This window comes from Brachyhypopomus gauderio, unplaced genomic scaffold (assembly GCF_052324685.1).
Source record: "Brachyhypopomus gauderio isolate BG-103 unplaced genomic scaffold, BGAUD_0.2 sc57, whole genome shotgun sequence".
Lineage (NCBI taxonomy): Eukaryota > Metazoa > Chordata > Actinopteri > Gymnotiformes > Hypopomidae > Brachyhypopomus > Brachyhypopomus gauderio.
In genome coordinates, this window is record NW_027506880.1 from 97,955 (window position 1) to 119,407 (window position 21,453).

General features: G+C 37.8%; 25 non-coding genes across 25 annotated transcripts; all 25 read left to right on the plus strand.

The window, feature by feature from the left end:
* The first annotated feature begins 1,064 nt into the window (after positions 1-1,064).
* Positions 1,065-1,174, plus strand: trnal-caa (transfer RNA leucine (anticodon CAA)). The gene is made up of 2 exons: positions 1,065-1,102; positions 1,129-1,174. It is a non-coding gene; the product is annotated as a tRNA-Leu (tRNA).
* A 787-nt stretch (positions 1,175-1,961) lies between these two features.
* On the plus strand, positions 1,962-2,071 carry trnal-caa (transfer RNA leucine (anticodon CAA)). Its single transcript has 2 exons — positions 1,962-1,999; positions 2,026-2,071. It is a non-coding gene; the product is annotated as a tRNA-Leu (tRNA).
* A 787-nt stretch (positions 2,072-2,858) lies between these two features.
* trnal-caa (transfer RNA leucine (anticodon CAA)) lies at positions 2,859-2,968 on the plus strand. Its single transcript has 2 exons — positions 2,859-2,896; positions 2,923-2,968. It is a non-coding gene; the product is annotated as a tRNA-Leu (tRNA).
* Positions 2,969-3,187: 219 nt separating this feature from the next.
* Positions 3,188-3,297, plus strand: trnal-caa (transfer RNA leucine (anticodon CAA)). Its single transcript has 2 exons — positions 3,188-3,225; positions 3,252-3,297. It is a non-coding gene; the product is annotated as a tRNA-Leu (tRNA).
* A 1,026-nt stretch (positions 3,298-4,323) lies between these two features.
* Positions 4,324-4,433, plus strand: trnal-caa (transfer RNA leucine (anticodon CAA)). Its single transcript has 2 exons — positions 4,324-4,361; positions 4,388-4,433. It is a non-coding gene; the product is annotated as a tRNA-Leu (tRNA).
* Positions 4,434-4,652: 219 nt separating this feature from the next.
* Positions 4,653-4,762, plus strand: trnal-caa (transfer RNA leucine (anticodon CAA)). The gene is made up of 2 exons: positions 4,653-4,690; positions 4,717-4,762. It is a non-coding gene; the product is annotated as a tRNA-Leu (tRNA).
* A 788-nt stretch (positions 4,763-5,550) lies between these two features.
* trnal-caa (transfer RNA leucine (anticodon CAA)) lies at positions 5,551-5,660 on the plus strand. The gene is made up of 2 exons: positions 5,551-5,588; positions 5,615-5,660. It is a non-coding gene; the product is annotated as a tRNA-Leu (tRNA).
* A 549-nt stretch (positions 5,661-6,209) lies between these two features.
* On the plus strand, positions 6,210-6,319 carry trnal-caa (transfer RNA leucine (anticodon CAA)). The gene is made up of 2 exons: positions 6,210-6,247; positions 6,274-6,319. It is a non-coding gene; the product is annotated as a tRNA-Leu (tRNA).
* A 219-nt stretch (positions 6,320-6,538) lies between these two features.
* Positions 6,539-6,648, plus strand: trnal-caa (transfer RNA leucine (anticodon CAA)). The gene is made up of 2 exons: positions 6,539-6,576; positions 6,603-6,648. It is a non-coding gene; the product is annotated as a tRNA-Leu (tRNA).
* A 455-nt stretch (positions 6,649-7,103) lies between these two features.
* trnal-caa (transfer RNA leucine (anticodon CAA)) lies at positions 7,104-7,213 on the plus strand. The gene is made up of 2 exons: positions 7,104-7,141; positions 7,168-7,213. It is a non-coding gene; the product is annotated as a tRNA-Leu (tRNA).
* Positions 7,214-7,433: 220 nt separating this feature from the next.
* On the plus strand, positions 7,434-7,543 carry trnal-caa (transfer RNA leucine (anticodon CAA)). The gene is made up of 2 exons: positions 7,434-7,471; positions 7,498-7,543. It is a non-coding gene; the product is annotated as a tRNA-Leu (tRNA).
* A 787-nt stretch (positions 7,544-8,330) lies between these two features.
* trnal-caa (transfer RNA leucine (anticodon CAA)) lies at positions 8,331-8,440 on the plus strand. Its single transcript has 2 exons — positions 8,331-8,368; positions 8,395-8,440. It is a non-coding gene; the product is annotated as a tRNA-Leu (tRNA).
* Positions 8,441-8,659: 219 nt separating this feature from the next.
* On the plus strand, positions 8,660-8,769 carry trnal-caa (transfer RNA leucine (anticodon CAA)). Its single transcript has 2 exons — positions 8,660-8,697; positions 8,724-8,769. It is a non-coding gene; the product is annotated as a tRNA-Leu (tRNA).
* Positions 8,770-9,557: 788 nt separating this feature from the next.
* On the plus strand, positions 9,558-9,667 carry trnal-caa (transfer RNA leucine (anticodon CAA)). Its single transcript has 2 exons — positions 9,558-9,595; positions 9,622-9,667. It is a non-coding gene; the product is annotated as a tRNA-Leu (tRNA).
* A 219-nt stretch (positions 9,668-9,886) lies between these two features.
* Positions 9,887-9,996, plus strand: trnal-caa (transfer RNA leucine (anticodon CAA)). Its single transcript has 2 exons — positions 9,887-9,924; positions 9,951-9,996. It is a non-coding gene; the product is annotated as a tRNA-Leu (tRNA).
* A 219-nt stretch (positions 9,997-10,215) lies between these two features.
* trnal-caa (transfer RNA leucine (anticodon CAA)) lies at positions 10,216-10,325 on the plus strand. Its single transcript has 2 exons — positions 10,216-10,253; positions 10,280-10,325. It is a non-coding gene; the product is annotated as a tRNA-Leu (tRNA).
* A 788-nt stretch (positions 10,326-11,113) lies between these two features.
* Positions 11,114-11,223, plus strand: trnal-caa (transfer RNA leucine (anticodon CAA)). Its single transcript has 2 exons — positions 11,114-11,151; positions 11,178-11,223. It is a non-coding gene; the product is annotated as a tRNA-Leu (tRNA).
* Positions 11,224-12,669: 1,446 nt separating this feature from the next.
* trnal-caa (transfer RNA leucine (anticodon CAA)) lies at positions 12,670-12,779 on the plus strand. Its single transcript has 2 exons — positions 12,670-12,707; positions 12,734-12,779. It is a non-coding gene; the product is annotated as a tRNA-Leu (tRNA).
* Positions 12,780-13,237: 458 nt separating this feature from the next.
* On the plus strand, positions 13,238-13,347 carry trnal-caa (transfer RNA leucine (anticodon CAA)). The gene is made up of 2 exons: positions 13,238-13,275; positions 13,302-13,347. It is a non-coding gene; the product is annotated as a tRNA-Leu (tRNA).
* A 787-nt stretch (positions 13,348-14,134) lies between these two features.
* On the plus strand, positions 14,135-14,244 carry trnal-caa (transfer RNA leucine (anticodon CAA)). The gene is made up of 2 exons: positions 14,135-14,172; positions 14,199-14,244. It is a non-coding gene; the product is annotated as a tRNA-Leu (tRNA).
* A 2,014-nt stretch (positions 14,245-16,258) lies between these two features.
* On the plus strand, positions 16,259-16,368 carry trnal-caa (transfer RNA leucine (anticodon CAA)). Its single transcript has 2 exons — positions 16,259-16,296; positions 16,323-16,368. It is a non-coding gene; the product is annotated as a tRNA-Leu (tRNA).
* Positions 16,369-17,485: 1,117 nt separating this feature from the next.
* Positions 17,486-17,595, plus strand: trnal-caa (transfer RNA leucine (anticodon CAA)). The gene is made up of 2 exons: positions 17,486-17,523; positions 17,550-17,595. It is a non-coding gene; the product is annotated as a tRNA-Leu (tRNA).
* A 458-nt stretch (positions 17,596-18,053) lies between these two features.
* trnal-caa (transfer RNA leucine (anticodon CAA)) lies at positions 18,054-18,163 on the plus strand. The gene is made up of 2 exons: positions 18,054-18,091; positions 18,118-18,163. It is a non-coding gene; the product is annotated as a tRNA-Leu (tRNA).
* A 458-nt stretch (positions 18,164-18,621) lies between these two features.
* trnal-caa (transfer RNA leucine (anticodon CAA)) lies at positions 18,622-18,731 on the plus strand. Its single transcript has 2 exons — positions 18,622-18,659; positions 18,686-18,731. It is a non-coding gene; the product is annotated as a tRNA-Leu (tRNA).
* Positions 18,732-21,074: 2,343 nt separating this feature from the next.
* Positions 21,075-21,184, plus strand: trnal-caa (transfer RNA leucine (anticodon CAA)). The gene is made up of 2 exons: positions 21,075-21,112; positions 21,139-21,184. It is a non-coding gene; the product is annotated as a tRNA-Leu (tRNA).
* The last annotated feature ends 269 nt before the right edge of the window (positions 21,185-21,453 follow it).

Consider the following 21,453-nt stretch of genomic DNA (forward strand, 5'->3'; position numbering starts at 1 on the left):
GCTCATTATATAATGAGTAAATGAGAGAAATAAAGAAACTCTTGTGACATTATAAGTGAACAAGTTTCAACTCCAGTCAGAATGGCCGAGCGGTCTAAGGCGCCAGACTCAAGTTGATGAAACTTCCAAAAGTAGGGGTTTCTGTTTTCCCAAAAGAGGCGTGGTTTCAAATCCCACTTCTGGCAAGTGTTTTTCCATCAACAAATGAATCTAGTTTTGCTGGAACATTCAACACAAGAGCTCATTATATAATGAGTAAATGAGAGAAAGAAAGAAACTCCTGTGACATCATAATTGAACATACTTGGACAATGTAATTTCAGGTTTATTGCTTTTCTTGAAATCTTCAGTTTTGACTGCCTAATCATTATAAGTCTGATTTCTAACAAGCAAAAACACGACCAGTCAGAATGGCCGAGCCGTCTAAGGCGCCAGACTCAAGTTGATAAAACTTCCAAAAGTTGGGTTTTCTGGTCTCCCAAAGGAGGCGTGGGTTCAAATCCCACTTCTGACAAGTGTTTTTCCATCAACAAATGAATGTAGTTTTGCTGGAACTTTCAACACAAGAGCTCATTATATAGTGAGTAAATGAGAGAAAGAAAGAAACTCCTGTGACATCATAATTGTACATACTTCAACAAAGTAATTTCAGGTTTATTGCTTTTCTTGAAATCTTCAGTTTTGACTGCCTAATCATTAATAAGACTGATTTCTAACAAGCAAAAATACCACCAGTCAGAATGGCCGAGCGGTCTAAGGCGCCAGACTCAAGTTGATAAAACTTCCAAAAGTTGGGATTTCTGGTCTCCCAAAGGAGGCGTGAGTTCAAATCCCACTTCTGACAAGTGTTTTTCAATCAACAAATGATTCTAGTTTTGCTGGAACTTTCAACACAAGAGCTCATTATATAGTGAGTAAATGAGAGAAAGAAAGAAACTCCTGTGACATCATAATTGAACAAGCTTCAACAATGTAATTTCAGGTTTATTGCTTTTCTTGAAATCTTCAGTTTTGACTGCCTAATCATTAATAAGTCTGATTTCTAACAAGCAAAAATACCACCAGTCAGAATGGCCGAGCGGTCTAAGGCGCCAGACTCAAGTTGATAAAACTTCCAAAAGTTGGGATTTCTGGTCTCCCAAAGGAGGCGTGGGTTCAAATCCCACTTCTGACAAGTGTTTTCAATCAACAAATGAATCTAGTTTTGATAGAACTACAAACACAATAGCTCATTATATAATGAGTAAATGAGAGAAATAAAGAAACTCTTGTGACATTATAAGTGAACAAGGTTCAACTCCAGTCAGAATGGCCGAGCGGTCTAAGGCGCCAGACTCAAGTTGATGAAACTTCCAAAAGTAGGGGTTTCTGTTTTCCCAAAAGAGGCGTGGTTTCAAATCCCACTTCTGGCAAGTGTTTTTCCATCAACAAATGAATCTAGTTTTGCTGGAACATTCAACACAAGAGCTCATTATATAATGAGTAAATGAGAGAAAGAAAGAAACTCCTGTGACATCATAATTGAACATACTTGGACAATGTAATTTCAGGTTTATTGCTTTTCTTGAAATCTTCAGTTTTGACTGCCTAATCATTATAAGTCTGATTTCTAACAAGCAAAAACACGACCAGTCAGAATGGCCGAGCGGTCTAAGGCGCCAGACTCAAGTTGATAAAACTTCCAAAAGTTGGGTTTTCTGGTCTCCCAAAGGAGGCGTGAGTTCAAATCCCACTTCTGACAAGTGTTTTTCAATCAAAAAATGATTCTAGTTTTGCTGGAACATTCAACACAAGAGCTCATTACATAGTGAGTACATGAGAGAAAGAAAGAAACTCCTGTGACATCATAATTGAACATACTTGGACAATGTAATTTCAGGTTTATTGCTTTTCTTGAAATCTTCAGTTTTGACTGCCTAATCATTAATAAGTCTGATTTCTAACTAGCAAAAGTACCAGCAGTCAGAATGGCCGAGCGGTCTAAGGCGCCAGACTCAAGTTGATAAAACTTCCAAAAGTTGGGTTTTCTGGTCTCCCAAAGGAGGCGTGGGTTCAAATCCCACTTCTGACAAGTGTTTTTCCATCAACAAATGAATGTAGTTTTGCTGGAACTTTCAACACAAGAGCTCATTATATAGTGAGTAAATGAGAGAAAGAAAGAAACTCCTGTGACATCATAATTGAACATACTTCAACAAAGTAATTTCAGGTTTATTGCTTTTCTTGAAATCTTCAGTTTTGACTGCCTAATCATTAATAAGACTTATTTCTAACAAGCAAAAATACCACCAGTCAGAATGGCCGAGCGGTCTAAGGCGCCAGACTCAAGTTGATAAAACTTCCAAAAGTTGGGTTTTCTGGTCTCCCAAAGGAGGCGTGAGTTCAAATCCCACTTCTGACAAGTGTTTTCAATCAACAAATGAATCTAGTTTTGATAGAACTACAAACACAATAGCTCATTATATAATGAGTAAATGAGAGAAATAAAGAAACTCTTGTGACATTATAAGTGAACAAGGTTCAACTCCAGTCAGAATGGCCGAGCGGTCTAAGGCGCCAGACTCAAGTTGATGAACTTCCAAAAGTAGGGGTTTCTGTTTTCCCAAAAGAGGCGTGGTTTCAAATCCCACTTCTGGCAAGTGTTTTTCCATCAACAAATGAATCTAGTTTTGCTGGAACTTTCAACACAAGAGCTCATTATATAGTGAGTAAATGAGAGAAAGAAAGAAACTCCTGTGACATCATAATTGAACAAGCTTCAACAATGTAATTTCAGGTTTATTGCTTTTCTTGAAATCTTCAGTTTTGACTGCCTAATCATTAATAAGTCTGATTTCTAACAAGCAAAAATACCACCAGTCAGAATGGCCGAGCGGTCTAAGGCGCCAGACTCAAGTTGATAAAACTTCCAAAAGTTGGGATTTCTGGTCTCCCAAAGGAGGCGTGGGTTCAAATCCCACTTCTGACAAGTGTTTTCAATCAACAAATGAATCTAGTTTTGCTGGAACTTTCAACACAAGAGCTCATTATATAGTGAGTAAATGAGAGAAAGAAAGAAACTCCTGTGACATCATAATTGAACAAGCTTCAACAATGTAATTTCAGGTTTATTGCTTTTCTTGAAATCTTCAGTTTTGACTGCCTAATCATTAATAAGTCTGATTTCTAACAAGCAAAAATACCACTAGTCAGAATGGCCGAGCGGTCTAAGGCGCCAGACTCAAGTTGATAAAACTTCCAAAAGTTGGGATTTCTGGTCTCCCAAAGGAGGCGTGGGTTCAAATCCCACTTCTGACAAGTGTTTTCAATCAACAAATGAATCTAGTTTTGATAGAACTACAAACACAATAGCTCATTATATAATGAGTAAATGAGAGAAATAAAGAAACTCTTGTGACATTATAAGTGAACAAGGTTCAACTCCAGTCAGAATGGCCGAGCGGTCTAAGGCGCCAGACTCAAGTTGATGAAACTTCCAAAAGTAGGGGTTTCTGTTTTCCCAAAAGAGGCGTGGTTTCAAATCCCACTTCTGGCAAGTGTTTTTCCATCAACAAATGAATCTAGTTTTGCTGGAACATTCAACACAAGAGCTCATTATATAATGAGTAAATGAGAGAAAGAAAGAAACTCCTGTGACATCATAATTGAACATACTTGGACAATGTAATTTCAGGTTTATTGCTTTTCTTGAAATCTTCAGTTTTGACTGCCTAATCATTAATAAGACTGATTTCTAACAAGCAAAAATACCACCAGTCAGAATGGCCGAGCGGTCTAAGGCGCCAGACTCAAGTTGATAAAACTTCCAAAAGTTGGGTTTTCTGGTCTCCCAAAGGAGGCGTGGGTTGTAATCCCACTTCTGACAAGTGTTTTTCCATCAACAAATGAATCTAGTTTTGATAGAACTACAAACACAATAGCTCATTATATAATGAGTAAATGAGAGAAATAAAGAAACTCTTGTGACATTATAAGTGAACAAGGTTCAACTCCAGTCAGAATGGCCGAGCGGTCTAAGGCGCCAGACTCAAGTTGATGAACTTCCAAAAGTAGGGGTTTCTGTTTTCCCAAAAGAGGCGTGGTTTCAAATCCCACTTCTGGCAAGTGTTTTTCCATCAACAAATGAATCTAGTTTTGCTGGAACTTTCAACACAAGAGCTCATTATATAGTGAGTAAATGAGAGAAAGAAAGAAACTCCTGTGACATCATAATTGAACAAGCTTCAACAATGTAATTTCAGGTTTATTGCTTTTCTTGAAATCTTCAGTTTTGACTGCCTAATCATTAATAAGTCTGATTTCTAACAAGCAAAAATACCACCAGTCAGAATGGCCGAGCGGTCTAAGGCGCCAGACTCAAGTTGATAAAACTTCCAAAAGTTGGGATTTCTGGTCTCCCAAAGGAGGCGTGGGTTCAAATCCCACTTCTGACAAGTGTTTTCAATCAACAAATGAATCTAGTTTTGCTGGAACTTTCAACACAAGAGCTCATTATATAGTGAGTAAATGAGAGAAAGAAAGAAACTCCTGTGACATCATAATTGAACAAGCTTCAACAATGTAATTTCAGGTTTATTGCTTTTCTTGAAATCTTCAGTTTTGACTGCCTAATCATTAATAAGTCTGATTTCTAACAAGCAAAAATACCACTAGTCAGAATGGCCGAGCGGTCTAAGGCGCCAGACTCAAGTTGATAAAACTTCCAAAAGTTGGGATTTCTGGTCTCCCAAAGGAGGCGTGGGTTCAAATCCCACTTCTGACAAGTGTTTTCAATCAACAAATGAATCTAGTTTTGATAGAACTACAAACACAATAGCTCATTATATAATGAGTAAATGAGAGAAATAAAGAAACTCTTGTGACATTATAAGTGAACAAGGTTCAACTCCAGTCAGAATGGCCGAGCGGTCTAAGGCGCCAGACTCAAGTTGATGAAACTTCCAAAAGTAGGGGTTTCTGTTTTCCCAAAAGAGGCGTGGTTTCAAATCCCACTTCTGGCAAGTGTTTTTCCATCAACAAATGAATCTAGTTTTGCTGGAACATTCAACACAAGAGCTCATTATATAATGAGTAAATGAGAGAAAGAAAGAAACTCCTGTGACATCATAATTGAACATACTTGGACAATGTAATTTCAGGTTTATTGCTTTTCTTGAAATCTTCAGTTTTGACTGCCTAATCATTAATAAGACTGATTTCTAACAAGCAAAAATACCACCAGTCAGAATGGCCGAGCGGTCTAAGGCGCCAGACTCAAGTTGATAAAACTTCCAAAAGTTGGGTTTTCTGGTCTCCCAAAGGAGGCGTGGGTTGTAATCCCACTTCTGACAAGTGTTTTTCCATCAACAAATGAATGTAGTTTTGCTGGAACTTTCAACACAAGAGCTCATTATATAGTGAGTAAATGAGAGAAAGAAAGAAACTCCTGTGACATCATAATTGAACAAGCTTCAACAATGTAATTTCAGGTTTATTGCTTTTCTTGAAATCTTCAGTTTTGACTGCCTAATCATTAATAAGTCTGATTTCTAACAAGCAAAAATACCACCAGTCAGAATGGCCGAGCGGTCTAAGGCGCCAGACTCAAGTTGATAAAACTTCCAAAAGTTGGGATTTCTGGTCTCCCAAAGGAGGCGTGGGTTCAAATCCCACTTCTGACAAGTGTTTTCAATCAACAAATGAATCTAGTTTTGCTGGAACTTTCAACACAAGAGCTCATTATATAGTGAGTAAATGAGAGAAAGAAAGAAACTCCTGTGACATCATAATTGAACAAGCTTCAACAATGTAATTTCAGGTTTATTGCTTTTCTTGAAATCTTCAGTTTTGACTGCCTAATCATTAATAAGTCTGATTTCTAACAAGCAAAAATACCACCAGTCAGAATGGCCGAGCGGTCTAAGGCGCCAGACTCAAGTTGATAAAACTTCCAAAAGTTGGGTTTTCTGGTCTCCCAAAGGAGGCGTGGGTTGTAATCCCACTTCTGACAAGTGTTTTTCCATCAACAAATGAATGTAGTTTTGCTGGAACTTTCAACACAAGAGCTCATTATATAGTGAGTAAATGAGAGAAAGAAAGAAACTCCTGTGACATCATAATTGAACAAGCTTCAACAATGTAATTTCAGGTTTATTGCTTTTCTTGAAATCTTCAGTTTTGACTGCCTAATCATTAATAAGTCTGATTTCTAACAAGCAAAAATACCACCAGTCAGAATGGCCGAGCGGTCTAAGGCGCCAGACTCAAGTTGATAAAACTTCCAAAAGTTGGGATTTCTGGTCTCCCAAAGGAGGCATGGGTTCAAATCCCACTTCTGACAAGTGTTTTCAATCAACAAATGAATCTAGTTTTGCTGGAACTTTCAACACAAGAGCTCATTATATAGTGAGTAAATGAGAGAAAGAAAGAAACTCCTGTGACATCATAATTGAACAAGCTTCAACAATGTAATTTCAGGTTTATTGCTTTTCTTGAAATCTTCAGTTTTGACTGCCTAATCATTAATAAGTCTGATTTCTAACAAGCAAAAATACCACCAGTCAGAATGGCCGAGCGGTCTAAGGCGCCAGACTCAAGTTGATAAAACTTCCAAAAGTTGGGATTTCTGGTCTCCCAAAGGAGGCGTGGGTTCAAATCCCACTTCTGACAAGTGTTTTCAATCAACAAATGAATCTAGTTTTGATAGAACTACAAACACAATAGCTCATTATATAATGAGTAAATGAGAGAAATAAAGAAACTCTTGTGACATTATAAGTGAACAAGGTTCAACTCCAGTCAGAATGGCCGAGCGGTCTAAGGCGCCAGACTCAAGTTGATGAAACTTCCAAAAGTAGGGGTTTCTGTTTTCCCAAAAGAGGCGTGGTTTCAAATCCCACTTCTGGCAAGTGTTTTTCCATCAACAAATGAATCTAGTTTTGCTGGAACATTCAACACAAGAGCTCATTATATAATGAGTAAATGAGAGAAAGAAAGAAACTCCTGTGACATCATAATTGAACATACTTGGACAATGTAATTTCAGGTTTATTGCTTTTCTTGAAATCTTCAGTTTTGACTGCCTAATCATTATAAGTGATTTCTAACAAGCAAAAACACGACCAGTCAGAATGGCCGAGCGGTCTAAGGCGCCAGACTCAAGTTGATAAAACTTCCAAAAGTTGGGTTTTCTGGTCTCCCAAAGGAGGCGTGGGTTCAAATCCCACTTCTGACAAGTGTTTTTCAATCAACAAATGATTCTAGTTTTGCTGGAACATTCAACACAAGAGCTCATTACATAGTGAGTAAATGAGAGAAAGAAAGAAACTCCTGTGACATCATAATTGAACATACTTGGACAATGTAATTTCAGGTTTATTGCTTTTCTTGAAATCTTCAGTTTTGACTGCCTAATCATTAATAAGTCTGATTTCTAACTAGCAAAAGTACCAGCAGTCAGAATGGCCGAGCGGTCTAAGGCGCCAGACTCAAGTTGATAAAACTTCCAAAAGTTGGGTTTTCTGGTCTCCCAAAGGAGGCGTGGGTTCAAATCCCACTTCTGACAAGTGTTTTTCCATCAACAAATGAATGTAGTTTTGCTGGAACTTTCAACACAAGAGCTCATTATATAGTGAGTAAATGAGAGAAAGAAAGAAACTCCTGTGACATCATAATTGAACATACTTCAACAAAGTAATTTCAGGTTTATTGCTTTTCTTGAAATCTTCAGTTTTGACTGCCTAATCATTAATAAGACTTATTTCTAACAAGCAAAAATACCACCAGTCAGAATGGCCGAGCGGTCTAAGGCGCCAGACTCAAGTTGATAAAACTTCCAAAAGTTGGGTTTTCTGGTCTCCCAAAGGAGGCGTGAGTTCAAATCCCACTTCTGACAAGTGTTTTCAATCAACAAATGAATCTAGTTTTGATAGAACTACAAACACAATAGCTCATTATATAATGAGTAAATGAGAGAAATAAAGAAACTCTTGTGACATTATAAGTGAACAAGGTTCAACTCCAGTCAGAATGGCCGAGCGGTCTAAGGCGCCAGACTCAAGTTGATGAACTTCCAAAAGTAGGGGTTTCTGTTTTCCCAAAAGAGGCGTGGTTTCAAATCCCACTTCTGGCAAGTGTTTTTCCATCAACAAATGAATCTAGTTTTGCTGGAACTTTCAACACAAGAGCTCATTATATAGTGAGTAAATGAGAGAAAGAAAGAAACTCCTGTGACATCATAATTGAACAAGCTTCAACAATGTAATTTCAGGTTTATTGCTTTTCTTGAAATCTTCAGTTTTGACTGCCTAATCATTAATAAGTCTGATTTCTAACAAGCAAAAATACCACCAGTCAGAATGGCCGAGCGGTCTAAGGCGCCAGACTCAAGTTGATAAAACTTCCAAAAGTTGGGATTTCTGGTCTCCCAAAGGAGGCGTGGGTTCAAATCCCACTTCTGACAAGTGTTTTCAATCAACAAATGAATCTAGTTTTGCTGGAACTTTCAACACAAGAGCTCATTATATAGTGAGTAAATGAGAGAAAGAAAGAAACTCCTGTGACATCATAATTGAACAAGCTTCAACAATGTAATTTCAGGTTTATTGCTTTTCTTGAAATCTTCAGTTTTGACTGCCTAATCATTAATAAGTCTGATTTCTAACAAGCAAAAATACCACTAGTCAGAATGGCCGAGCGGTCTAAGGCGCCAGACTCAAGTTGATAAAACTTCCAAAAGTTGGGATTTCTGGTCTCCCAAAGGAGGCGTGGGTTCAAATCCCACTTCTGACAAGTGTTTTCAATCAACAAATGAATCTAGTTTTGATAGAACTACAAACACAATAGCTCATTATATAATGAGTAAATGAGAGAAATAAAGAAACTCTTGTGACATTATAAGTGAACAAGGTTCAGCTCCAGTCAGAATGGCCGAGCGGTCTAAGGCGCCAGACTCAAGTTGATGAAACTTCCAAAAGTAGGGGTTTCTGTTTTCCCAAAAGAGGCGTGGTTTCAAATCCCACTTCTGGCAAGTGTTTTTCCATCAACAAATGAATCTAGTTTTGCTGGAACATTCAACACAAGAGCTCATTATATAATGAGTAAATGAGAGAAAGAAAGAAACTCCTGTGACATCATAATTGAACCTACTTGGACAATGTAATTTCAGGTTTATTGCTTTTCTTGAAATCTTCAGTTTTGACTGCCTAATCATTAATAAGACTGATTTCTAACAAGCAAAAATACCACCAGTCAGAATGGCCGAGCGGTCTAAGGCGCCAGACTCAAGTTGATAAAACTTCCAAAAGTTGGGTTTTCTGGTCTCCCAAAGGAGGCGTGGGTTGTAATCCCACTTCTGACAAGTGTTTTTCCATCAACAAATGAATGTAGTTTTGCTGGAACTTTCAACACAAGAGCTCATTATATAGTGAGTAAATGAGAGAAAGAAAGAAACTCCTGTGACATCATAATTGAACAAGCTTCAACAATGTAATTTCAGGTTTATTGCTTTTCTTGAAATCTTCAGTTTTGACTGCCTAATCATTAATAAGTCTGATTTCTAACAAGCAAAAATACCACCAGTCAGAATGGCCGAGCGGTCTAAGGCTCCAGACTCAAGTTGATAAAACTTCCAAAAGTTGGGATTTCTGGTCTCCCAAAGGAGGCGTGGGTTCAAATCCCACTTCTGACAAGTGTTTTCAATCAACAAATGAATCTAGTTTTGCTGGAACTTTCAACACAAGAGCTCATTATATAGTGAGTAAATGAGAGAAAGAAAGAAACTCCTGTGACATCATAATTGAACAAGCTTCAACAATGTAATTTCAGGTTTATTGCTTTTCTTGAAATCTTCAGTTTTGACTGCCTAATCATTAATAAGTCTGATTTCTAACAAGCAAAAATACCACCAGTCAGAATGGCCGAGCGGTCTAAGGCGCCAGACTCAAGTTGATAAAACTTCCAAAAGTTGGGATTTCTGGTCTCCCAAAGGAGGCGTGGGTTCAAATCCCACTTCTGACAAGTGTTTTCAATCAACAAATGAATCTAGTTTTGCTGGAACTTTCAACACAAGAGCTCATTATATAGTGAGTAAATGAGAGAAAGAAAGAAACTCCTGTGACATCATAATTGAACAAGCTTCAACAATGTAATTTCAGGTTTATTGCTTTTCTTGAAATCTTCAGTTTTGACTGCCTAATCATTAATAAGTCTGATTTCTAACAAGCAAAAATACCACTAGTCAGAATGGCCGAGCGGTCTAAGGCGCCAGACTCAAGTTGATAAAACTTCCAAAAGTTGGGATTTCTGGTCTCCCAAAGGAGGCGTGGGTTCAAATCCCACTTCTGACAAGTGTTTTCAATCAACAAATGAATCTAGTTTTGATAGAACTACAAACACAATAGCTCATTATATAATGAGTAAATGAGAGAAGTAAAGAAACTCTTGTGACATTATAAGTGAACAAGGTTCAACTCCAGTCAGAATGGCCGAGCGGTCTAAGGCGCCAGACTCAAGTTGATGAAACTTCCAAAAGTAGGGGTTTCTGTTTTCCCAAAAGAGGCGTGGTTTCAAATCCCACTTCTGGCAAGTGTTTTTCCATCAACAAATGAATCTAGTTTTGCTGGAACATTCAACACAAGAGCTCATTATATAATGAGTAAATGAGAGAAAGAAAGAAACTCCTGTGACATCATAATTGAACATACTTGGACAATGTAATTTCAGGTTTATTGCTTTTCTTGAAATCTTCAGTTTTGACTGCCTAATCATTAATAAGACTGATTTCTAACAAGCAAAAATACCACCAGTCAGAATGGCCGAGCGGTCTAAGGCGCCAGACTCAAGTTGATAAAACTTCCAAAAGTTGGGTTTTCTGGTCTCCCAAAGGAGGCGTGGGTTGTAATCCCACTTCTGACAAGTGTTTTTCCATCAACAAATGAATGTAGTTTTGCTGGAACTTTCAACACAAGAGCTCATTATATAGTGAGTAAATGAGAGAAAGAAAGAAACTCCTGTGACATCATAATTGAACAAGCTTCAACAATGTAATTTCAGGTTTATTGCTTTTCTTGAAATCTTCAGTTTTGACTGCCTAATCATTAATAAGTCTGATTTCTAACAAGCAAAAATACCACCAGTCAGAATGGCCGAGCGGTCTAAGGCGCCAGACTCAAGTTGATAAAACTTCCAAAAGTTGGGATTTCTGGTCTCCCAAAGGAGGCGTGGGTTCAAATCCCACTTCTGACAAGTGTTTTCAATCAACAAATGAATCTAGTTTTGCTGGAACTTTCAACACAAGAGCTCATTATATAGTGAGTAAATGAGAGAAAGAAAGAAACTCCTGTGACATCATAATTGAACAAGCTTCAACAATGTAATTTCAGGTTTATTGCTTTTCTTGAAATCTTCAGTTTTGACTGCCTAATCATTAATAAGTCTGATTTCTAACAAGCAAAAATACCACCATTCAGAATGGCCGAGCGGTCTAAGGCGCCAGACTCAAGTTGATAAAACTTCCAAAAGTTGGGATTTCTGGTCTCCCAAAGGAGGCGTGGGTTCAAATCCCACTTCTGACAAGTGTTTTCAATCAACAAATGAATCTAGTTTTGATAGAACTACAAACACAATAGCTCATTATATAATGAGTAAATGAGAGAAATAAAGAAACTCTTGTGACATTATAAGTGAACAAGTTTCAACTCCAGTCAGAATGGCCGAGCGGTCTAAGGCGCCAGACTCAAGTTGATGAAACTTCCAAAAGTAGGGGTTTCTGTTTTCCCAAAAGAGGCGTGGTTTCAAATCCCACTTCTGGCAAGTGTTTTTCCATCAACAAATGAATCTAGTTTTGCTGGAACATTCAACACAAGAGCTCATTATATAATGAGTAAATGAGAGAAAGAAAGAAACTCCTGTGACATCATAATTGAACATACTTGGACAATGTAATTTCAGGTTTATTGCTTTTCTTGAAATCTTCAGTTTTGACTGCCTAATCATTATAAGTCTGATTTCTAACAAGCAAAAACACGACCAGTCAGAATGGCCGAGCCGTCTAAGGCGCCAGACTCAAGTTGATAAAACTTCCAAAAGTTGGGTTTTCTGGTCTCCCAAAGGAGGCGTGGGTTCAAATCCCACTTCTGACAAGTGTTTTTCCATCAACAAATGAATGTAGTTTTGCTGGAACTTTCAACACAAGAGCTCATTATATAGTGAGTAAATGAGAGAAAGAAAGAAACTCCTGTGACATCATAATTGTACATACTTCAACAAAGTAATTTCAGGTTTATTGCTTTTCTTGAAATCTTCAGTTTTGACTGCCTAATCATTAATAAGACTGATTTCTAACAAGCAAAAATACCACCAGTCAGAATGGCCGAGCGGTCTAAGGCGCCAGACTCAAGTTGATAAAACTTCCAAAAGTTGGGATTTCTGGTCTCCCAAAGGAGGCGTGAGTTCAAATCCCACTTCTGACAAGTGTTTTTCAATCAACAAATGATTCTAGTTTTGCTGGAACTTTCAACACAAGAGCTCATTATATAGTGAGTAAATGAGAGAAAGAAAGAAACTCCTGTGACATCATAATTGAACAAGCTTCAACAATGTAATTTCAGGTTTATTGCTTTTCTTGAAATCTTCAGTTTTGACTGCCTAATCATTAATAAGTCTGATTTCTAACAAGCAAAAATACCACCAGTCAGAATGGCCGAGCGGTCTAAGGCGCCAGACTCAAGTTGATAAAACTTCCAAAAGTTGGGATTTCTGGTCTCCCAAAGGAGGCGTGGGTTCAAATCCCACTTCTGACAAGTGTTTTCAATCAACAAATGAATCTAGTTTTGATAGAACTACAAACACAATAGCTCATTATATAATGAGTAAATGAGAGAAATAAAGAAACTCTTGTGACATTATAAGTGAACAAGGTTCAACTCCAGTCAGAATGGCCGAGCGGTCTAAGGCGCCAGACTCAAGTTGATGAAACTTCCAAAAGTAGGGGTTTCTGTTTTCCCAAAAGAGGCGTGGTTTCAAATCCCACTTCTGGCAAGTGTTTTTCCATCAACAAATGAATCTAGTTTTGCTGGAACATTCAACACAAGAGCTCATTATATAATGAGTAAATGAGAGAAAGAAAGAAACTCCTGTGACATCATAATTGAACATACTTGGACAATGTAATTTCAGGTTTATTGCTTTTCTTGAAATCTTCAGTTTTGACTGCCTAATCATTAATAAGTCTGATTTCTAACAAGCAAAAATACCACCAGTCAGAATGGCCGAGCGGTCTAAGGCGCCAGACTCAAGTTGATAAAACTTCCAAAAGTTGGGATTTCTGGTCTCCCAAAGGAGGCGTGGGTTCAAATCCCACTTCTGACAAGTGTTTTCAATCAACAAATGAATCTAGTTTTGATAGAACTACAAACACAATAGCTCATTATATAATGAGTAAATGAGAGAAATAAAGAAACTCTTGTGACATTATAAGTGAACAAGGTTCAACTCCAGTCAGAATGGCCGAGCGGTCTAAGGCGCCAGACTCAAGTTGATGAAACTTCCAAAAGTAGGGGTTTCTGTTTTCCCAAAAGAGGCGTGGTTTCAAATCCCACTTCTGGCAAGTGTTTTTCCATCAACAAATGAATCTAGTTTTGCTGGAACATTCAACACAAGAGCTCATTATATAATGAGTAAATGAGAGAAAGAAAGAAACTCCTGTGACATCATAATTGAACATACTTGGACAATGTAATTTCAGGTTTATTGCTTTTCTTGAAATCTTCAGTTTTGACTGCCTAATCATTATAAGTCTGATTTCTAACAAGCAAAAACACGACCAGTCAGAATGGCCGAGCGGTCTAAGGCGCCAGACTCAAGTTGATAAAACTTCCAAAAGTTGGGTTTTCTGGTCTCCCAAAGGAGGCGTGAGTTCAAATCCCACTTCTGACAAGTGTTTTTCAATCAACAAATGATTCTAGTTTTGCTGGAACATTCAACACAAGAGCTCATTACATAGTGAGTAAATGAGAGAAAGAAAGAAACTCCTGTGACATCATAATTGAACATACTTGGACAATGTAATTTCAGGTTTATTGCTTTTCTTGAAATCTTCAGTTTTGACTGCCTAATCATTAATAAGTCTGATTTCTAACTAGCAAAAATACCACCAGTCAGAATGGCCGAGCGGTCTAAGGCGCCAGACTCAAGTTGATAAAACTTCCAAAAGTTGGGATTTCTGGTCTCCCAAAGGAGGCGTGGGTTCAAATCCCACTTCTGACAAGTGTTTTCAATCAACAAATGAATCTAGTTTTGATAGAACTACAAACACAATAGCTCATTATATAATGAGTAAATGAGAGAAATAAAGAAACTCTTGTGACATTATAAGTGAACAAGTTTCAACTCCAGTCAGAATGGCCGAGCGGTCTAAGGCGCCAGACTCAAGTTGATGAAACTTCCAAAAGTAGGGGTTTCTGTTTTCCCAAAAGAGGCGTGGTTTCAAATCCCACTTCTGGCAAGTGTTTTTCCATCAACAAATGAATCTAGTTTTGCTGGAACATTCAACACAAGAGCTCATTATATAATGAGTAAATGAGAGAAAGAAAGAAACTCCTGTGACATCATAATTGAACATACTTGGACAATGTAATTTCAGGTTTATTGCTTTTCTTGAAATCTTCAGTTTTGACTGCCTAATCATTATAAGTCTGATTTCTAACAAGCAAAAACACGACCAGTCAGAATGGCCGAGCCGTCTAAGGCGCCAGACTCAAGTTGATAAAACTTCCAAAAGTTGGGTTTTCTGGTCTCCCAAAGGAGGCGTGGGTTCAAATCCCACTTCTGACAAGTGTTTTTCCATCAACAAATGAATGTAGTTTTGCTGGAACTTTCAACACAAGAGCTCATTATATAGTGAGTAAATGAGAGAAAGAAAGAAACTCCTGTGACATCATAATTGTACATACTTCAACAAAGTAATTTCAGGTTTATTGCTTTTCTTGAAATCTTCAGTTTTGACTGCCTAATCATTAATAAGACTGATTTCTAACAAGCAAAAATACCACCAGTCAGAATGGCCGAGCGGTCTAAGGCGCCAGACTCAAGTTGATAAAACTTCCAAAAGTTGGGATTTCTGGTCTCCCAAAGGAGGCGTGAGTTCAAATCCCACTTCTGACAAGTGTTTTTCAATCAACAAATGATTCTAGTTTTGCTGGAACTTTCAACACAAGAGCTCATTATATAGTGAGTAAATGAGAGAAAGAAAGAAACTCCTGTGACATCATAATTGAACAAGCTTCAACAATGTAATTTCAGGTTTATTGCTTTTCTTGAAATCTTCAGTTTTGACTGCCTAATCATTAATAAGTCTGATTTCTAACAAGCAAAAATACCACCACTCAGAATGGCCGAGCGGTCTAAGGCGCCAGACTCAAGTTGATAAAACTTCCAAAAGTTGGGATTTCTGGTCTCCCAAAGGAGGCGTGGGTTCAAATCCCACTTCTGACAAGTGTTTTCAATCAACAAATGAATCTAGTTTTGATAGAACTACAAACACAATAGCTCATTATATAATGAGTAAATGAGAGAAATAAAGAAACTCTTGTGACATTATAAGTGAACAAGGTTCAACTCCAGTCAGAATGGCCGAGCGGTCTAAGGCGCCAGACTCAAGTTGATGAAACTTCCAAAAGTAGGGGTTTCTGTTTTCCCAAAAGAGGCGTGGTTTCAAATCCCACTTCTGGCAAGTGTTTTTCCATCAACAAATGAATCTAGTTTTGCTGGAACATTCAACACAAGAGCTCATTATATAATGAGTAAATGAGAGAAAGAAAGAAACTCCTGTGACATCATAATTGAACATACTTGGACAATGTAATTTCAGGTTTATTGCTTTTCTTGAAATCTTCAGTTTTGACTGCCTAATCATTATAAGTCTGATTTCTAACAAGCAAAAACACGACCAGTCAGAATGGCCGAGCGGTCTAAGGCGCCAGACTCAAGTTGATAAAACTTCCAAAAGTTGGGTTTTCTGGTCTCCCAAAGGAGGCGTGAGTTCAAATCCCACTTCTGACAAGTGTTTTTCAATCAACAAATGATTCTAGTTTTGCTGGAACATTCAACACAAGAGCTCATTACATAGTGAGTAAATGAGAGAAAGAAAGAAACTCCTGTGACATCATAATTGAACATACTTGGACAATGTAATTTCAGGTTTATTGCTTTTCTTGAAATCTTCAGTTTTGACTGCCTAATCATTAATAAGTCTGATTTCTAACTAGCAAAAGTACCAGCAGTCAGAATGGCCGAGCGGTCTAAGGCGCCAGACTCAAGTTGATAAAACTTCCAAAAGTTGGGTTTTCTGGTCTCCCAAAGGAGGCGTGGGTTCAAATCCCACTTCTGACAAGTGTTTTTCCATCAACAAATGAATGTAGTTTTGCTGGAACTTTCAACACAAGAGCTCATTATATAGTGAGTAAATGAGAGAAAGAAAGAAACTCCTGTGACATCATAATTGAACATACTTCAACAAAGTAATTTCAGGTTTATTGCTTTTCTTGAAATCTTCAGTTTTGACTGCCTAATCATTAATAAGACTTATTTCTAACAAGCAAAAATACCACCAGTCAGAATGGCCGAGCGGTCTAAGGCGCCAGACTCAAGTTGATAAAACTTCCAAAAGTTGGGTTTTCTGGTCTCCCAAAGGAGGCGTGAGTTCAAATCCCACTTCTGACAAGTGTTTTCAATCAACAAATGAATCTAGTTTTGATAGAACTACAAACACAATAGCTCATTATATAATGAGTAAATGAGAGAAATAAAGAAACTCTTGTGACATTATAAGTGAACAAGGTTCAACTCCAGTCAGAATGGCCGAGCGGTCTAAGGCGCCAGACTCAAGTTGATGAACTTCCAAAAGTAGGGGTTTCTGTTTTCCCAAAAGAGGCGTGGTTTCAAATCCCACTTCTGGCAAGTGTTTTTCCATCAACAAATGAATCTAGTTTTGCTGGAACTTTCAACACAAGAGCTCATTATATAGTGAGTAAATGAGAGAAAGAAAGAAACTCCTGTGACATCATAATTGAACAAGCTTCAACAATGTAATTTCAGGTTTATTGCTTTTCTTGAAATCTTCAGTTTTGACTGCCTAATCATTAATAAGTCTGATTTCTAACAAGCAAAAATACCACCAGTCAGAATGGCCGAGCGGTCTAAGGCGCCAGACTCAAGTTGATAAAACTTCCAAAAGTTGGGATTTCTGGTCTCCCAAAGGAGGCGTGAGTTCAAATCCCACTTCTGACAAGTGTTTTTCAATCAACAAATGATTCTAGTTTTGCTGGAACTTTCAACACAAGAGCTCATTATATAGTGAGTAAATGAGAGAAAGAAAGAAACTCCTGTGACATCATAATTGAACAAGCTTCAACAATGTAATTTCAGGTTTATTGCTTTTCTTGAAATCTTCAGTTTTGACTGCCTAATCATTAATAAGTCTGATTTCTAACAAGCAAAAATACCACCAGTCAGAATGGCCGAGCGGTCTAAGGCGCCAGACTCAAGTTGATAAAACTTCCAAAAGTTGGGATTTCTGGTCTCCCAAAGGAGGCGTGGGTTCAAATCCCACTTCTGACAAGTGTTTTCAATCAACAAATGAAGCTAGTTTTGATAGAACTACAAACACAATAGCTCATTATATAATGAGTAAATGAGAGAAATAAAGAAACTCTTGTGACATTATAAGTGAACAAGGTTCAACTCCAGTCAGAATGGCCGAGCGGTCTAAGGCGCCAGACTCAAGTTGATGAAACTTCCAAAAGTAGGGGTTTCTGTTTTCCCAAAAGAGGCGTGGTTTCAAATCCCACTTCTGGCAAGTGTTTTTCCATCAACAAATGAATCTAGTTTTGCTGGAACATTCAACACAAGAGCTCATTATATAATGAGTAAATGAGAGAAAGAAAGAAACTCCTGTGACATCATAATTGAACATACTTGGACAATGTAATTTCAGGTTTATTGCTTTTCTTGAAATCTTCAGTTTTGACTGCCTAATCATTAATAAGTCTGATTTCTAACAAGCAAAAATACCACCAGTCAGAATGGCCGAGCGGTCTAAGGCGCCAGACTCAAGTTGATAAAACTTCCAAAAGTTGGGATTTCTGGTCTCCCAAAGGAGGCGTGGGTTCAAATCCCACTTCTGACAAGTGTTTTCAATCAACAAATGAATCTAGTTTTGATAGAACTACAAACACAATAGCTCATTATATAATGAGTAAATGAGAGAAATAAAGAAACTCTTGTGACATTATAAGTGAACAAGGTTCAACTCCAGTCAGAATGGCCGAGCGGTCTAAGGTGCCAGACTCAAGTTGATGAAACTTCCAAAAGTAGGGGTTTCTGTTTTCCCAAAAGAGGCGTGGTTTCAAATCCCACTTCTGGCAAGTGTTTTTCCATCAACAAATGAATCTAGTTTTGCTGGAACATTCAACACAAGAGCTCATTATATAATGAGTAAATGAGAGAAAGAAAGAAACTCCTGTGACATCATAATTGAACATACTTGGACAATGTAATTTCAGGTTTATTGCTTTTCTTGAAATCTTCAGTTTTGACTGCCTAATCATTAATAAGTCTGATTTCTAACAAGCAAAAATACCACCAGTCAGAATGGCCGAGCGGTCTAAGGCGCCAGACTCAAGTTGATAAAACTTCCAAAAGTTGGGATTTCTGGTCTCCCAAAGGAGGCGTGGGTTCAAATCCCACTTCTGACAAGTGTTTTTCCATCAACAAATGAATCTAGTTTTGCTGGAACTTTCAACACAAGAGCTCATTATATAGTGAGTAAATGAGAGAAAGAAAGAAACTCCTGTGACATCATAATTGAACATACTTCAACAAAGTAATTTCAGGTTTATTGCTTTTCTTGAAATCTTCAGGTTTGACTGCCTAATCATTAATAAGACTTATTTCTAACAAGCAAAAATACCACCAGTCAGAATGGCCGAGCGGTCTAAGGCGCCAGACTCAAGTTGATAAAACTTCCAAAAGTTGGGTTTTCTGGTCTCCCAAAGGAGGCGTGAGTTCAAATCCCACTTCTGACAAGTGTTTTCAATCAACAAATGAATCTAGTTTTGATAGAACTACAAACACAATAGCTCATTATATAATGAGTAAATGAGAGAAATAAAGAAACTCTTGTGACATTATAAGTGAACAAGGTTCAACTCCAGTCAGAATGGCCGAGCGGTCTAAGGCGCCAGACTCAAGTTGATGAACTTCCAAAAGTAGGGGTTTCTGTTTTCCCAAAAGAGGCGTGGTTTCAAATCCCACTTCTGGCAAGTGTTTTTCCATCAACAAATGAATCTAGTTTTGCTGGAACTTTCAACACAAGAGCTCATTATATAGTGAGTAAATGAGAGAAAGAAAGAAACTCCTGTGACATCATAATTGAACATACTTGGACAATGTAATTTCAGGTTTATTGCTTTTCTTGAAATCTTCAGTTTTGACTGCCTAATCATTATAAGTCTGATTTCTAACAAGCAAAAACACGACCAGTCAGAATGGCCGAGCCGTCTAAGGCGCCAGACTCAAGTTGATAAAACTTCCAAAAGTTGGGTTTTCTGGTCTCCCAAAGGAGGCGTGGGTTCAAATCCCACTTCTGACAAGTGTTTTTCCATCAACAAATGAATGTAGTTTTGCTGGAACTTTCAACACAAGAGCTCATTATATAGTGAGTAAATGAGAGAAAGAAAGAAACTCCTGTGACATCATAATTGTACATACTTCAACAAAGTAATTTCAGGTTTATTGCTTTTCTTGAAATCTTCAGTTTTGACTGCCTAATCATTAATAAGACTGATTTCTAACAAGCAAAAATACCACCAGTCAGAATGGCCGAGCGGTCTAAGGCGCCAGACTCAAGTTGATAAAACTTCCAAAAGTTGGGATTTCTGGTCTCCCAAAGGAGGCGTGAGTTCAAATCCCACTTCTGACAAGTGTTTTTCAATCAACAAATGATTCTAGTTTTGCTGGAACTTTCAACACAAGAGCTCATTATATAGTGAGTAAATGAGAGAAAGAAAGAAACTCCTGTGACATCATAATTGAACAAGCTTCAACAATGTAATTTCAGGTTTATTGCTTTTCTTGAAATCTTCAGTTTTGACTGCCTAATCATTAATAAGTCTGATTTCTAACAAGCAAAAATACCACCACTCAGAATGGCCGAGCGGTCTAAGGCGCCAGACTCAAGTTGATAAAACTTCCAAAAGTTGGGATTTCTGGTCTCCCAAAGGAGGCGTGGGTTCAAATCCCACTTCTGACAAGTGTTTTCAATCAACAAATGAATCTAGTTTTGATAGAACTACAAACACAATAGCTCATTATATAATGAGTAAATGAGAGAAATAAAGAAACTCTTGTGACATTATAAGTGAACAAGGTTCAACTCCAGTCAGAATGGCCGAGCGGTCTAAGGCGCCAGACTCAAGTTGATGAAACTTCCAAAAGTAGGGGTTTCTGTTTTCCCAAAAGAGGCGTGGTTTCAAATCCCACTTCTGGCAAGTGTTTTTCCATCAACAAATGAATCTAGTTTTGCTGGAACATTCAACACAAGAGCTCATTATATAATGAGTAAATGAGAGAAAGAAAGAAACTCCTGTGACATCATAATTGAACATACTTGGACAATGTAATTTCAGGTTTATTGCTTTTCTTGAAATCTTCAGTTTTGACTGCCTAATCATTATAAGTCTGATTTCTAACAAGCAAAAACACGACCAGTCAGAATGGCCGAGCGGTCTAAGGCGCCAGACTCAAGTTGATAAAACTTCCAAAAGTTGGGTTTTCTGGTCTCCCAAAGGAGGCGTGAGTTCAAATCCCACTTCTGACAAGTGTTTTTCAATCAACAAATGATTCTAGTTTTGCTGGAACATTCAACACAAGAGCTCATTACATAGTGAGTAAATGAGAGAAAGAAAGAAACTCCTGTGACATCATAATTGAACATACTTGGACAATGTAATTTCAGGTTTATTGCTTTTCTTGAAATCTTCAGTTTTGACTGCCTAATCATTAATAAGTCTGATTTCTAACTAGCAAAAGTACCAGCAGTCAGAATGGCCGAGCGGTCTAAGGCGCCAGACTCAAGTTGATAAAACTTCCAAAAGTTGGGTTTTCTGGTCTCCCAAAGGAGGCGTGGGTTCAAATCCCACTTCTGACAAGTGTTTTTCCATCAACAAATGAATGTAGTTTTGCTGGAACTTTCAACACAAGAGCTCATTATATAGTGAGTAAATGAGAGAAAGAAAGAAACTCCTGTGACATCATAATTGAACATACTTCAACAAAGTAATTTCAGGTTTATTGCTTTTCTTGAAATCTTCAGTTTTGACTGCCTAATCATTAATAAGACTTATTTCTAACAAGCAAAAATACCACCAGTCAGAATGGCCGAGCGGTCTAAGGCGCCAGACTCAAGTTGATAAAACT